This window comes from Vigna angularis, chromosome 2, assembly GCF_016808095.1.
Source record: "Vigna angularis cultivar LongXiaoDou No.4 chromosome 2, ASM1680809v1, whole genome shotgun sequence".
Classification (NCBI taxonomy): Eukaryota; Viridiplantae; Streptophyta; class Magnoliopsida; order Fabales; family Fabaceae; genus Vigna; species Vigna angularis.
In genome coordinates this window covers 28,374,451-28,387,186 of record NC_068971.1, presented here as the reverse complement: position 1 = coordinate 28,387,186, position 12,736 = coordinate 28,374,451, and positions in this window count along the sequence as shown.

Here is a 12,736-nt window from a genome sequence, read left to right as displayed (position 1 = left end):
TATAATTATTTTTTTAACATTTTAGTATTTTCATTTACTTTTAAATTTTTTATGCCTTTTCTATGTGAATAAGTAATTTTATTTAAATTATTTCACTTTATAAGTATTAATTAAATTTAATATTTGAAGTTGAATATTCTAGTTTTCAGTTTAAACTACTGTTATATCAAGATTATTTTTTTATATATAATTTTCATACTATATCATATATGGAGTATTAATTGCTTTAATTTGTAATATATAAAATTTATTTTAAGTTAAGATGCATGAAAATTGTAAAAATAACTCACTCAATACAAAGACTGGTATATTAATTAATTATTTTTGTAAAACAAAAAATAAATAATAATGGATAATAATTTTTTTTTAATTTATATTACAATATAAAGTATAATAATGAAAAAAAAAATTTAAATAAGCTTCAAGATGAAAGTTAATTGAAATAACTTTTAACTTTTAGTTATTTTTTTAAGTAATATACTTTACGATAAGAATCTCTATATATAAAGAAATACTTTAATTCTACGTACACGTTAAAAGTATCTTAAAGTAAATACTTCTACTAATTGAAATGGTTGCTATAAGTTCTTCAATTCTCCTAAAAGAAATGTTGCTTGATGTCAAAATATATAAACCATAATTTCTCAGGGTTATAATATAACTAACATCAAGTATATTTAATATAACCAGATCAAGAATGTAGCAATATTACGAGGTTCAGCAATCCTGAATGCAACATGTACTATGGTCTTCATCTACGACACAATATATATATATATATATATATATATATATATATATATATATATATATATATATATATATATATATATATATATATATATATATATATACTTGCACCACCTATTTTCTACCCGCACCTCCCTGTGAAAAGATCAAATTGTCGTTATAGTTTTTTTTTCCTTTTTTCTAACTTAGATATACTTTTGGGCTCTTTCTTCCTGTATCTACCTTTTTTTTCCTTCCACCTCCATAAAACTTGATATCTCCATTTTACACTTTATTTTTAATTATAATAAAAACTCTAAATTAATCTTCCAGTAACTCCTTTCTTTTTTTTTCCATGTGCGCCACAAAGTACCTCCATCTTTATCTTCAAGTTGCTTCATGGAGTGCATCACACCTCCCTGCATCTCCATCCCCAAACTTCTCCAAGCTTTAGCTCACATAATGATGCTCGAACCTCTCCCTCCCTCTCTCTCACAAACCAACCACAACAACCGCAAACCATCTGCATCATCATAATCACCTTCATCCTTGAGGAAACAACAACATGCAAAACGTAAAAGGAAGGAGGGTGTTGGCATAAGAGTGGACATGGCCAAGGCAAATCCAACTAGGAAATTTAGTGTGGGTCTGTGGTGGTTGATGAAGGCGAATCCACGTGAATAGTTAAATAACATGTCATTCACTAATTGCACAGTTGGACATTTGACCGTTAACGATTTAAAGGCATTTGCAAAAATAACTAAATTGAACATAAATTACGATGTTTAGAACTACATTGAACATTTTAAAAAAATTAGGACCATTTCGAACAAGGCTGACAAAAATTGGGACCAATAATAATATTAAGCCAACGTAATATGCAAAACATAAGAATACACTCTTAGTTTAAAGGACGACAATTCACTCTTGAGAAGAATACAAAAAAAGTCACACAACTAATCCATACTGCATGAAGTAAGAAAGGTTATTAAGGGAAAGAAAGATCGTTTAGTGACTTCACACTTATTGAGGATTAACGAACAAACTTTGAACAAAAAGATGCTTGACAAAGTATTATCCTCCTTGAGTTGACCTCACCTCTCTTGGAGCCATCACAAACCACCTCACCATCACCATACACACCAAAAATCGTGAGCTTCTACCCCCTTCACCACCATAGCTCGTCAATCTTGGACCTTTCCCCACCATTTTTGCACCATAACTCCAAAGAAACACCCTTCATGCACATCTCCTAGTTTTGGCCTAACTTAGCTAAGGAGGCTGCTATCATGTGGTATCAAGAGCCTTGGTTCTTCAAGAGCTAAGTTTCCTTGGTTTCCTTATCTTTATTTTTTGGGTTAAATATGTTTTTAGTCCCTCAACTATCATGTGATTTTAGATTTAGTCCCTATTTCAAACTTTAGTACACTTTGATCCTTGTCCTTAAAGAAACTGTAATTTTCCGTCCTCCAAAATCAACACCGTTAAAATTAGGCTGAGGTGGCTAACGGTGTGTCACGTTGTAAACTTAGAAACTCTCCCTCTCTCCACAACCACCACCACCTCTGTTTCTTTTTATCCTCTGACAACAACGATGCCAGGAAGATCAGTTCTTTTCTCACACCCTCCGCCACCAAACCTCCTTTTTCCTCCTCCCACCGAAAAAAGTGTCGCTACGTTGGCGTCTCATAAAAAATAGAGTCCCTAATCCACAGACCCGCGGACCCTCGAACTCAAGGTTCTGCAATTGTCGCAACTCGTTCTTCCTCATTCTCCTTCTTCCTTGCAAACTCTTGGCTCTGCCATCTCTTCCCCTTCCTCCAAGCCCCAAACCCTAGTTTGCAGCTTCGTGCACCGCTTCAACCTCTTCCCTTCATCCACATACAATTACTATACCCATAACTTGCTTTTGAAATACCTTTCCCCCTGCTTCATGAACGCATATAATGCCAGCTACATGATCCTAGGCCTACACAAGTCCATAAAAAAATGTATCACTGAATAAATTATCCGACTAGCTATAAACCTAAAAATTTATAGAATACCATATTAACGGGCTTATGTTTTGCTCGAAGAATGAAAATAGATGCTTTGCCAGAGGCCACCATCAAATACTTGCATAAACTGCATTGGTCCACAAGAAATCAAGAAATGGGCAATTGAAACAAAGAAAGGGTGAAAAATCAATAAATCTAACAAATATTGCCAATTTAACTCCATCAGATGATACTATCAACAAATTACAATATAGTAATCATACTTAAATGAATTAGTAATTATTAATTATAGCAACAACTTCTTTGTTCCGCCCTAGATATAATATATTATAACGAAGACTTCCTTTCAAAAGCACATTGCAAAAATTTAACTTAAAAAAACCTCAAGAAATTTAAGCAATAAAATAGAATAAGAAATAACACAAACTAACAATTGCTTTAGATTTTACGAACTACTACATAGAAACATCAAAGTTAAAGAAGTTTTGATTGCATGTAATCAAGTAAAAAGTATATGGATAATATTGCTGAGACCTTCCACAACATGTCCGCAAAAGATGGATTTGGTTGCTTCCTACATTATTAGCATAGCTTGATGCCTTAAATAAAGGACACAATGTCAGTGCATCCCATTTTTCACTATCTGAAATACAAAAATATGCTTTATGTATTACGTCAAACCTATCAACACACATCTGGTCCATAAAAATTCCTTATATAAAGATATACACATGCAACTTATCTATACCACTTACCTGAAAAGTAAATATATAAAAATTCCAATATCAACCTGTAAATAGATAAGGTCCCAATGACCAACAAAAGTCAACTAGTAAAAGTATGTAATTTTCATAAAACAAAAAAAAATAATTACCACCATTTTGTGTTATTCAGGAATGCAATCTGAACAAATTTGTCATACAACAACATAAACAATGAAGCCATGTATCAAATTTTTAGGAAGATTATTATATCACTTCACACCATTTAATATAATTGCTTAGATATGCCCACCCAATAGTGGCGGGCTTTGGTCCAAATACAAAATCATCTTGTGTCAATGATTTATAGGTGGAGCTATTTTTAGCAGTTATTGCATCAAACACGGTACCTGTTAAATTTCTTGATCGCAAGAAAGCAGAGTCCTCCTCAGCCACCAAAGGTATAGTAATTGTGCGTTGATGAAGGGAAGAGGTTGAAGCGGTGCACGAAGCTGCAAACTAGGATTCGGGACTTGGAGGAAGGGGAAGAGATGGCAAAGCCAAGAGTTTGCGAGGAAGAAAGAGAATGAGGAAGAACGGGTTGCGAAAATTGCATAACCTTGAGTTCGCGGGTCCGCATGTCTATGGGTTAGGGACTCTGTTTTTTATGAGACATTGGCGTAGCGACAGTTTTTCCGGTGGGAGGAGGAGAGAGGATGTTTGGTGGCGGAGGGAGGGAGAAAAGAACTGATATTCTTAGCGTCGTTGCTGACGGAGGATAAAAAGAAGTTGAGCTGGTGGTGGTTATGGAGAGAGGGAGAGTTTCTAAGTTTACCGCGTGACACACCGTTAGCCACCTCAATCTAATTTTAACGGCGTTGGTTTTGGAGGACGAGAAATTATAATTTCCTTAAGGACAAGGATCAAAGTGTACCAAAGTTTGAAAGAGGGACTAAATCTAAAATCGCATGATAGTTGAGGGACTAAAAACATATTCAACCCATATTTTTTTATGTGTTTATGTGTTGTTTTTACTTGTCATGATCTTGTTACCACTTTTGTTGTTTTTGTGGTTCTAGTTTGCTCTAATCTCGGAACCATTCATCTTTTCCACTAGGTTTTTCATGTGTTTTTGTTGTTTGATGTGCCTTTTCGGTTTTTGAGTCATTCTCCACTGTTTTATTCATTTATATATGTGTGTTTGGTGTCATTTTATTTTTTGAATTCATCCATGTTGTCTACAGTCATGTTTAGCCATTTACATGTCTTTATTTCCAAGTGTAACCTTGAAAAAATCTCCAAAAATACATGTTTAAGTCTTTTTTTGAAACCGCACCTTTTGAGAACCTTTGAGTTCTTTTTCTTTGAATATTTGAGTTCTTATTTGTTGTTAGTTCATCAAAAAATTCCTAGAGTTAGGTTTCATACATGTCATTTTTTAGTTTCTTGCCAATATTTTTGATTCTAGTAGGATTTCTTTACCATTTGTGTGTGTGACCTTATACACCTTTAAAGGCATCTTTAAAATTAGATTTGGGGTGTTTGTTTATGTGCTTTATGTTCTGGAAAGTTACAAGAAAAACAAGAGACAAAATAGCAAAAAGAAAACATAACAAAAGAGGTACAAAAAAAAGCACAAGTAAAAAGCAAAAGCAAGGTACTTTTCACACTAACACCACAATATTAGTAATATAACATACAAATAACAACATAAATCAAATAGGAATACAAGAGTGGGAGACACGTCTATTTATAGGCTAAGAGTGTCTCCAAATTGTAGAAGCTACACCTAAATATCCTACCTTGGCTAACTTAGAGAGCAAGAAGAAAATTCTTTCCAATAGGAGGTTGACATGTGGACAAAATCCTCTCCATTAGGAAGAGGACATGTGGCCACTAATAATGGAGAATCCTAAAGTGACATGTTGACACTAACTATGAGGAAAACTCTCCAATGAGAAGAGGACACATGGCTTGGATGTCTCATACCTCCTTGTCCACTAAGCTAGCTTTAAAACTTTGACCCCTTAGTCAAACTAGGTCCTTGGACGTCCCATTTGGGTCAATATTGGGCCTTGACCCTTTATTGACTTAAGTGGTCAAAACCTTATTCTACTTGACCCAAAATACAAAGGTCCAAAATAAAACCTACACTATTAGGCCCATAATACAAAGCCCAAAATAAATCGTAGAGTGCTTGGCCTAAAATACAAGGCCTAAAATTATTTCTACTCTAAAAGCTTCATGACGGACCAGGATGGCCCAAGAGATAGAGTCTAGGCTCATCTTCCACATATGACTTCAATTCTTCTTGAAAGTGTTTGGTCATGGGTAGGGGGTATACCATCAATTGAACTTTATGGTCGTGGTAATACCAAATCATCTTTGTAACTTGTCAGAGCGGTGCAGCGGAATGGTTAGCGTGAACAACAAACCAAGAGGGGGTGAATTGCTTTCTTATTGCAAATTGTGCCTTTAATAATTTTTTATTGTAATTTAATTTCCTCAACAATAAATTAAAACAATTATAAAGAATGTAAGGAAGAAAGAAAATTACATAGAGAATTTTATATTGGTTCAGATCACAAGGATCCTACGTTCAGTTGTTAATCCAAAAGAAGATTAATGTTCCACTATTACAAAACCAACAAACTATTACAATCACAAAGAAAACAACAAGTTTAAGGTTTAGAACACCTCTCTTGTTACCACAAGCGATGAAACTCACTTCCCCTGAAAGCCACAAGGGAGGAACACCTCCTTCGAATGCTTAGCAAAGGATGACCACCTCTCCTTTAAATCTTCACAAAGGATGAACACCTCATTTGAATCTTCACAAAGGATGAACACCTCCTTTGAATATTCACAAAGGATGACAGACTTCACTTAGAAACAACAACAACGCTCAATCACAACCCTAGTGAAAGTTCTCGCTCTATGTCAATGCCAAGTTCTTAAAGCCACAACACATTGGTTACACAAACCTTAGAACACACTTATCATAACAAACAAGCAATCAGATAAGAATTTTGTATTTCTGTATGTCAGAATGAGAGTCTTAAATCAATTATATAAAGATCTCACTTAAGGATACCTCCAAAAATTTGTTGTAAGCTATTTAACGCATGATAATCGATTATCCATTTATGGTAATCGATTATGCGTTTAATAAATGCACAATGGCAAAAAACATGCCTAAAAACTCAAACAGCTAGTCGCGATAATCGATTATGGTAAGTCATAATCGATTATGGATAATCGATTATCATTAGTTGGTAATTGATTATTCTAGAGACAAAATGAGTTTTTTGCTACTTTCAAAATCTCTATGTGATAATCGATTATCTTAAGTGCTAATCGATTATTGCAGAGATTTTTTGACTCCAAAACGAATTTTATAGCATACAATACATGGAATCAAGGGTACTCTGAAAAGCTTCTCCTGAGACATCTACCCCTTTATATTCCCAAATGTGAACTAGAATGCATACAAGTCATAAAGTATGAGATAACAATCGATTATGGATGCAAAATAGATGCAAAATAGGGTCGCTTATGACTGTTACAATGACTATATTTTGAAGAGCTTCCTTTACGTTCTTAGATTCTAACTGTGAAACTAAAGCCACAGTCGTACAATAATTTGCTAAGTTTCTTCGAGTACTTACCCCTTTTGTGACATTTCCAATAACATTATCTAATGATAATCCTCGGGGTTGTTGCCATGTCTTGAAGGTGCGGGGAAACACTAGAAGGGGGGTTAAATAATGTTTCTGTAGCTTTTTTGCAGCTTGCCTTCTGATCTTGATGTACGTGATACTTATTAGTTGGTAAACTTGGTTAGTAAATGTTGACCTAATGAGATTGTTTACTTGGCCAATACAACGTATCCAAGTTTGAACGTAGGTAGTAGTCTTAAGTAGCACAAACCATAATATCAGAGAGAATAAGGAGAAGTTAATAGACTACATCGTTTATCAACATATTAAAACATACACAATGTTTTATACTGGTTCACCTATTAAGGCTACGTCCAATTCTCTTCTAAGTTAACTTAGAAGGTTTCATTAGATATTCAACGAAGTACAATTGAGATTTTGTGACTCACTTATAACGGTCATCTTTGGTTGTCAAGTCTTGTCCAACAATTTAAGAATTTTTATATTTAATTCATCAATATCGAAAGACTTACCTAATCCAATGAGATGATTCATAATGTGAGTGAAGTGTTTCTGAACATCTATTATTGTTTCCCCTTGCTTCATGCAGAACATCTCGTACTCTTGGATTAGATTATTCCTTATAACTCTTATAACATCATCAATACCTTCGTGAGTGTCCTTAAAACCTCCCACATTTCTTGAGCAGTCTTACACATTGAGATTCTGTAAAACTCATCAACAGTTAAAGCATATGATATTATATTGCGAGCCCTTACATTTTGTTGGGATATTCTCTTATCGTTTGCGTTCCATTGATCACGAGGTTTAGGTTCCTAGAAATTGTTAATAAAAATAGTAGGAACAAAAGGACCATTTGTGACAATTTCTCAAATCTCAAATCTCACTTGTTACCACAACAAGTTTAAGGTTTAAAACACCTCTCTTGTTACCACAGGAGATGAAATTCACTTCCTCTAAGAGCCACAAGGGATGAAAACCTCCTCGGAATGCTTCACGAAGGATGACCACCTCCTTTGAATCTTCACAAAGGATGAACACCTCCTTTAAATCTTCACAAAGGATGAACACCTTTTTTGAATTTTCACAAAGGATGATAGACTTCACTTAGCAACAACAACACTCAATCACAACCATAATGAAAGTTCTCGCTTTATGCCAACACCAAGTTCTCAAAGCCACAACACAAGGGTTACACAAACCCTAGAACATACTTATCATAACACACAATCAATTAGATAAGAATTTCCTATTTTTGTATGTTAGTATAAGAATCTTAAATCAATATATAAATATCTTACTCAAGGATACCTCTAAAAATCCGTCGAAAGTTATTTAACGCGTGATAATCAATCATCCACTTATGGTAATTGATTATATATTTAATGAATGCATGACAGCAAAAGACATGCCTAAAAACTCCAACGGCTAGTTGTGATAATCGATTATGGTAAGTTATAATCGATTATGGATAATCGATTATCATTAGTTGGTAATTGATTATTCTAGAGACAACAACGTTTTAGCTACTTTCAAAACCTCTTTGTGATAATCAATTATCTTAAGTGTTAATCGATTATTGTAGACTTTTTCTAACTTCAAAATGAATTTTAAAGCATACAATACATGAAATCAAGGATACCAAGAACCTTGCCCATATGTGGCTAGTAGGGCCACACATGTTGTCTCGAATCCACCTTGGGTGTGACAGGTGTAATGTTTCTAAGACATGCTCGACTCAATTCACTATCACTTTTAAAAATATATTCATGATATATGCATTTAAACATAGTAATATGTTTATAGTGATAAATGGTAACTAGCTGGTGAAACGAACATGAGAAATGTTAATGAGTTGTTATGTTCTATTTTATATTAACCCTTTTGTTTGTATATATGGCTTTGACTGATTTTGTGTTACACAAAAACAAAGAATAATGTAGAGGTTGGTGCAGAAGTGGAAGATGAGTCGAAGGCTTGAAGTGGAACCTAGAGATCTTTTATTTCCTTTCATGTTTAAGTTTTGAGATCTTTTGATGTAAACTTAAGAAACCCCCAACTTCTAAATTTTTAATATATAGATGTAATGTATGGATGTTAAGTAACCTTTTGATATATTCAAGTTCGATGGTATTAGATGTTTCGTCAATTACTTTCCCTTACTAAGTCATGATTGATTTGAAGAATCAATCCCCTTCCACGTTAGACAATGTGTTTAATCAATTGCTAGAAATGTCTAAGTTAGCCCATATAATTAGAAAATTATCATATTTAAAATATGCCCAAATTCCCTCCCTCGAAACATTGTTACATCCAACTAGGTGTGTTCCAAAGACGGAGAAGTATAAGTTATTATTATTGCTAATTACCGTAAACGTAAGTGCTTCTCCATGTTTGTTTCATTATTTTCATTAAAACGATATAATTTAAAAATGTAAAAAATGAATATGTTTATAAAAATACATAAAATTGAATGGTTATTTTTAATTAAAAAATATGTTCTTATTGTTACCTACTGTACTATATGAAATATACCGATCGGAGTTAATGGTCATTCATGGGCAATTATCAGGTATTAATAAGTCAGATTACCTTACACTCTACAAATATACGGTATTAATTATTGATTATTGGGTTTGATTCCCTAAAATTATAATGCACTGCCACAAATTCTATAAATAATACAACTCTTGTCAGCCACAAGGATGTTCTTCTATCCTAATAAAATATAGACCTCTTTATGAAATATATCTGACTTGCGTCGAAACATTTTGGTGCCCACCATGGGGCCAAGCAGCATCCCCATGAAGCCACAAAGAACCAAACACGCTCTCGGTCTCGACATCGCTATTCGGATCAACACCAGGTTTTGCAACAAGAGTAAAAAATTCCGTAATAATTCCTGAAGGCATGACTTTTGTTTTGAGAACTTTCACGAACGTTGAGTCGTACATCCAACCTTGACACATTCCAGTTTTCATTATAATTTAAAAATTATAAAATATTTATTTAACTCATATTTTTGTGAGTAAAAATATCCTCCACAGAAAAGTACAGACGTGCGTTCAACCTTGTCAGGTTCTACCAACTCTTGAATTATAAAATATTATGTAACTGGTTCAGAGTTGCGTTCAACCTTGTGAGGTTCTACCAACTCTTAATTTTAAATTAAAAAATATCCTGCATAGGTACAGAGCTGCAATCAACCTTGTCAGGTTCTACCAACTCTTAAATTATAAAATATTATGCACAAGATGGTTCAAAGCTGCGTTCAACCTTGCCAATTTCTACCAAATCTTAATTTTAAATTATAAAATATTATGCATAGGATGGTTCAGAGTTGCATTCAACCTTGTCACGTTCTACCAACTCTTAATTTTAAATTATAAAATATTATGCATAGCATGGTTCAGAGTTGCATTCAACCTTGTGAGGTTCTACCAACTCTTAAACTATAAAATATTATGCACACGATGGTTCAGAGCTGCGTTCAACCTTGTCCGGTTCTACCAACTCTTAGTTTTAAATTATAAAATATCCTGCACAGGAAGGTACAGAGCTGCGTTCAACCTTGTAAGGTTCTACCAACTCTTAAATTATAAAATATTATCCACAGTATGCTTCAGAGCTGCGTTCAACCTTGTCAGCTTCTACCAACTCTTAAATTATAAAATATTATGCACAGGATGGTTCAGAGCTGCGTTCAACTTTGTGAGGTTCTACCAACTCCTAATTTTAAATTATAAAACATCCTGCAGAGGTACAAAGCTGCGTTCAACCTTGTCAGGTTCTACCAACTCTTAAATTATCAAATATTATGCAAAAAATGGTTCAGAGCTGTGTTCAACCTTGTCAGGTTCTACCAACTCTTAATTTTAAATTATAAAATATCCTGCACAGGTACAAAGCTGCGTTCAACCTTGTCAGGTTCTACCAACTCTTAAATTATAAAATATTATGCACATGATTGTTTAGAGTTACGTTCAACCTTGTCAGGTTCTACCAAATTTTAATTTTAAATTATAAAATATCCTGCAAAGGAAGGTACAGAGCTGCGTTCAACATTGTCAAGTACTACCAACTCTTAATTTATAAAATATTATGCACAGGACGGTTTAGAGCTGCGTTCAACCTTGTCAGGTTCTACCAACTCTTAATTTTAAATTATAAAATATCTTGCACAGGTACAGAGCTGCGTTCAACCTTGCCAAATTCTACCAACTCTTAAATTATAAAATATTATGCACAAGATGGTTCAAAGCTGCATTCAACCTTGTCAGGTTCTACCAACTCTTAATTTTAAATTATAAAATATCCTGCACAGGAAGGTACAGAGTTGCGTTCAACCTTGTCCGGTTCTACCAACTCTTAAATTATAAAATATTATGCACATGATGGTTCACAGCTGCGTTCAACCTTTTCAGGTTCTACAACTCTTAATTTTAAATTATAAAATATCCAGCACTGTTACAAAGCTGCGTTTAACCTTTTCAGGTTCTACCAACTTTTAAATTATAAAATATTATGCACAAGATTGTTCAGAGTTGCATTCAACCTTGTCAGGTTCTACCAACTCTTAATTTTAACTTATAAAATATCCTGCACAGGAAGGTACAGAGCTGCCTTCATCTTTGTCAAGTTCTACCAACTCTTAAATTATAAAATATTATGCACATGATGGTTCAGAGCTGCGTTAGGCCTTGTAAGGTTCTACCAACTCTTGAATTATAAAATATTATGTACAGGATGATTGAGAGCTGCGTTCAACCTTGTGAGGTTCTACCAACTCTTAATTTTAAATTATAAAATATCCTGCACAGGAAGGTACAGAGCTGCGTTCAACCTTGTCAGGTTCTACCAACTCCTAAATTATTAAATATTATGCACACGATTGTTCAAAGCTGCGTTCAACCTTGCCAAGTTCTACCAAATCTTAATTTTAAATTATAAAATATTATGCACAGATGGTTCAGAGTTGCATTCAACCTTGTCACGTTCTATCAACTCTTAATTTTAATTTATAAAATATTATGCACATGATGCTTCAGAGCTGCATTCAACCTTCTCACGTTCTACCAACTCTTAAATTATAAAATATTATGCACATGATGGTTCAGAGTTGCGTTCAACCTCGTCAGGTTCTACGAACTCTTAGTTTTAAATTATAAAATATCCTGCAGAGGAAGGTACAAAGCTGTGTTCAACCTTGTCAGGTTCTACCAACTCTTAAATTATAAAATATTATGTACAGGATTATTCAGAGATTCGTTCAACCTTGTGAGGTTCTACCAACCCTAAATTTTAACTTATAATATATCCTCCATAGGAAGGTATAGATCTGCGTTCAACCTTGTCAGGTTCTACCAACACTTAAATTATAAAATATTATGTATAGGATGGTTCAGAGTTGCCTTCAACCTTGTGAGGTTTTACCAACTCTTAATTTTAAATTATAAAATATCCTGCATAGGTACAGAGTGGCGTTCAACCTTGTCAGGTTCTACTAACTCTTTAATTATAAAATATTATGCACAGGATGGTTCAGAAATCCCCTCTCAAAGCAAGAAGTCAGAAAAATGACTCCTACCTAAGAACTGCTCGGGGGGAAGTCAGAAAAATGGCTTCAGAA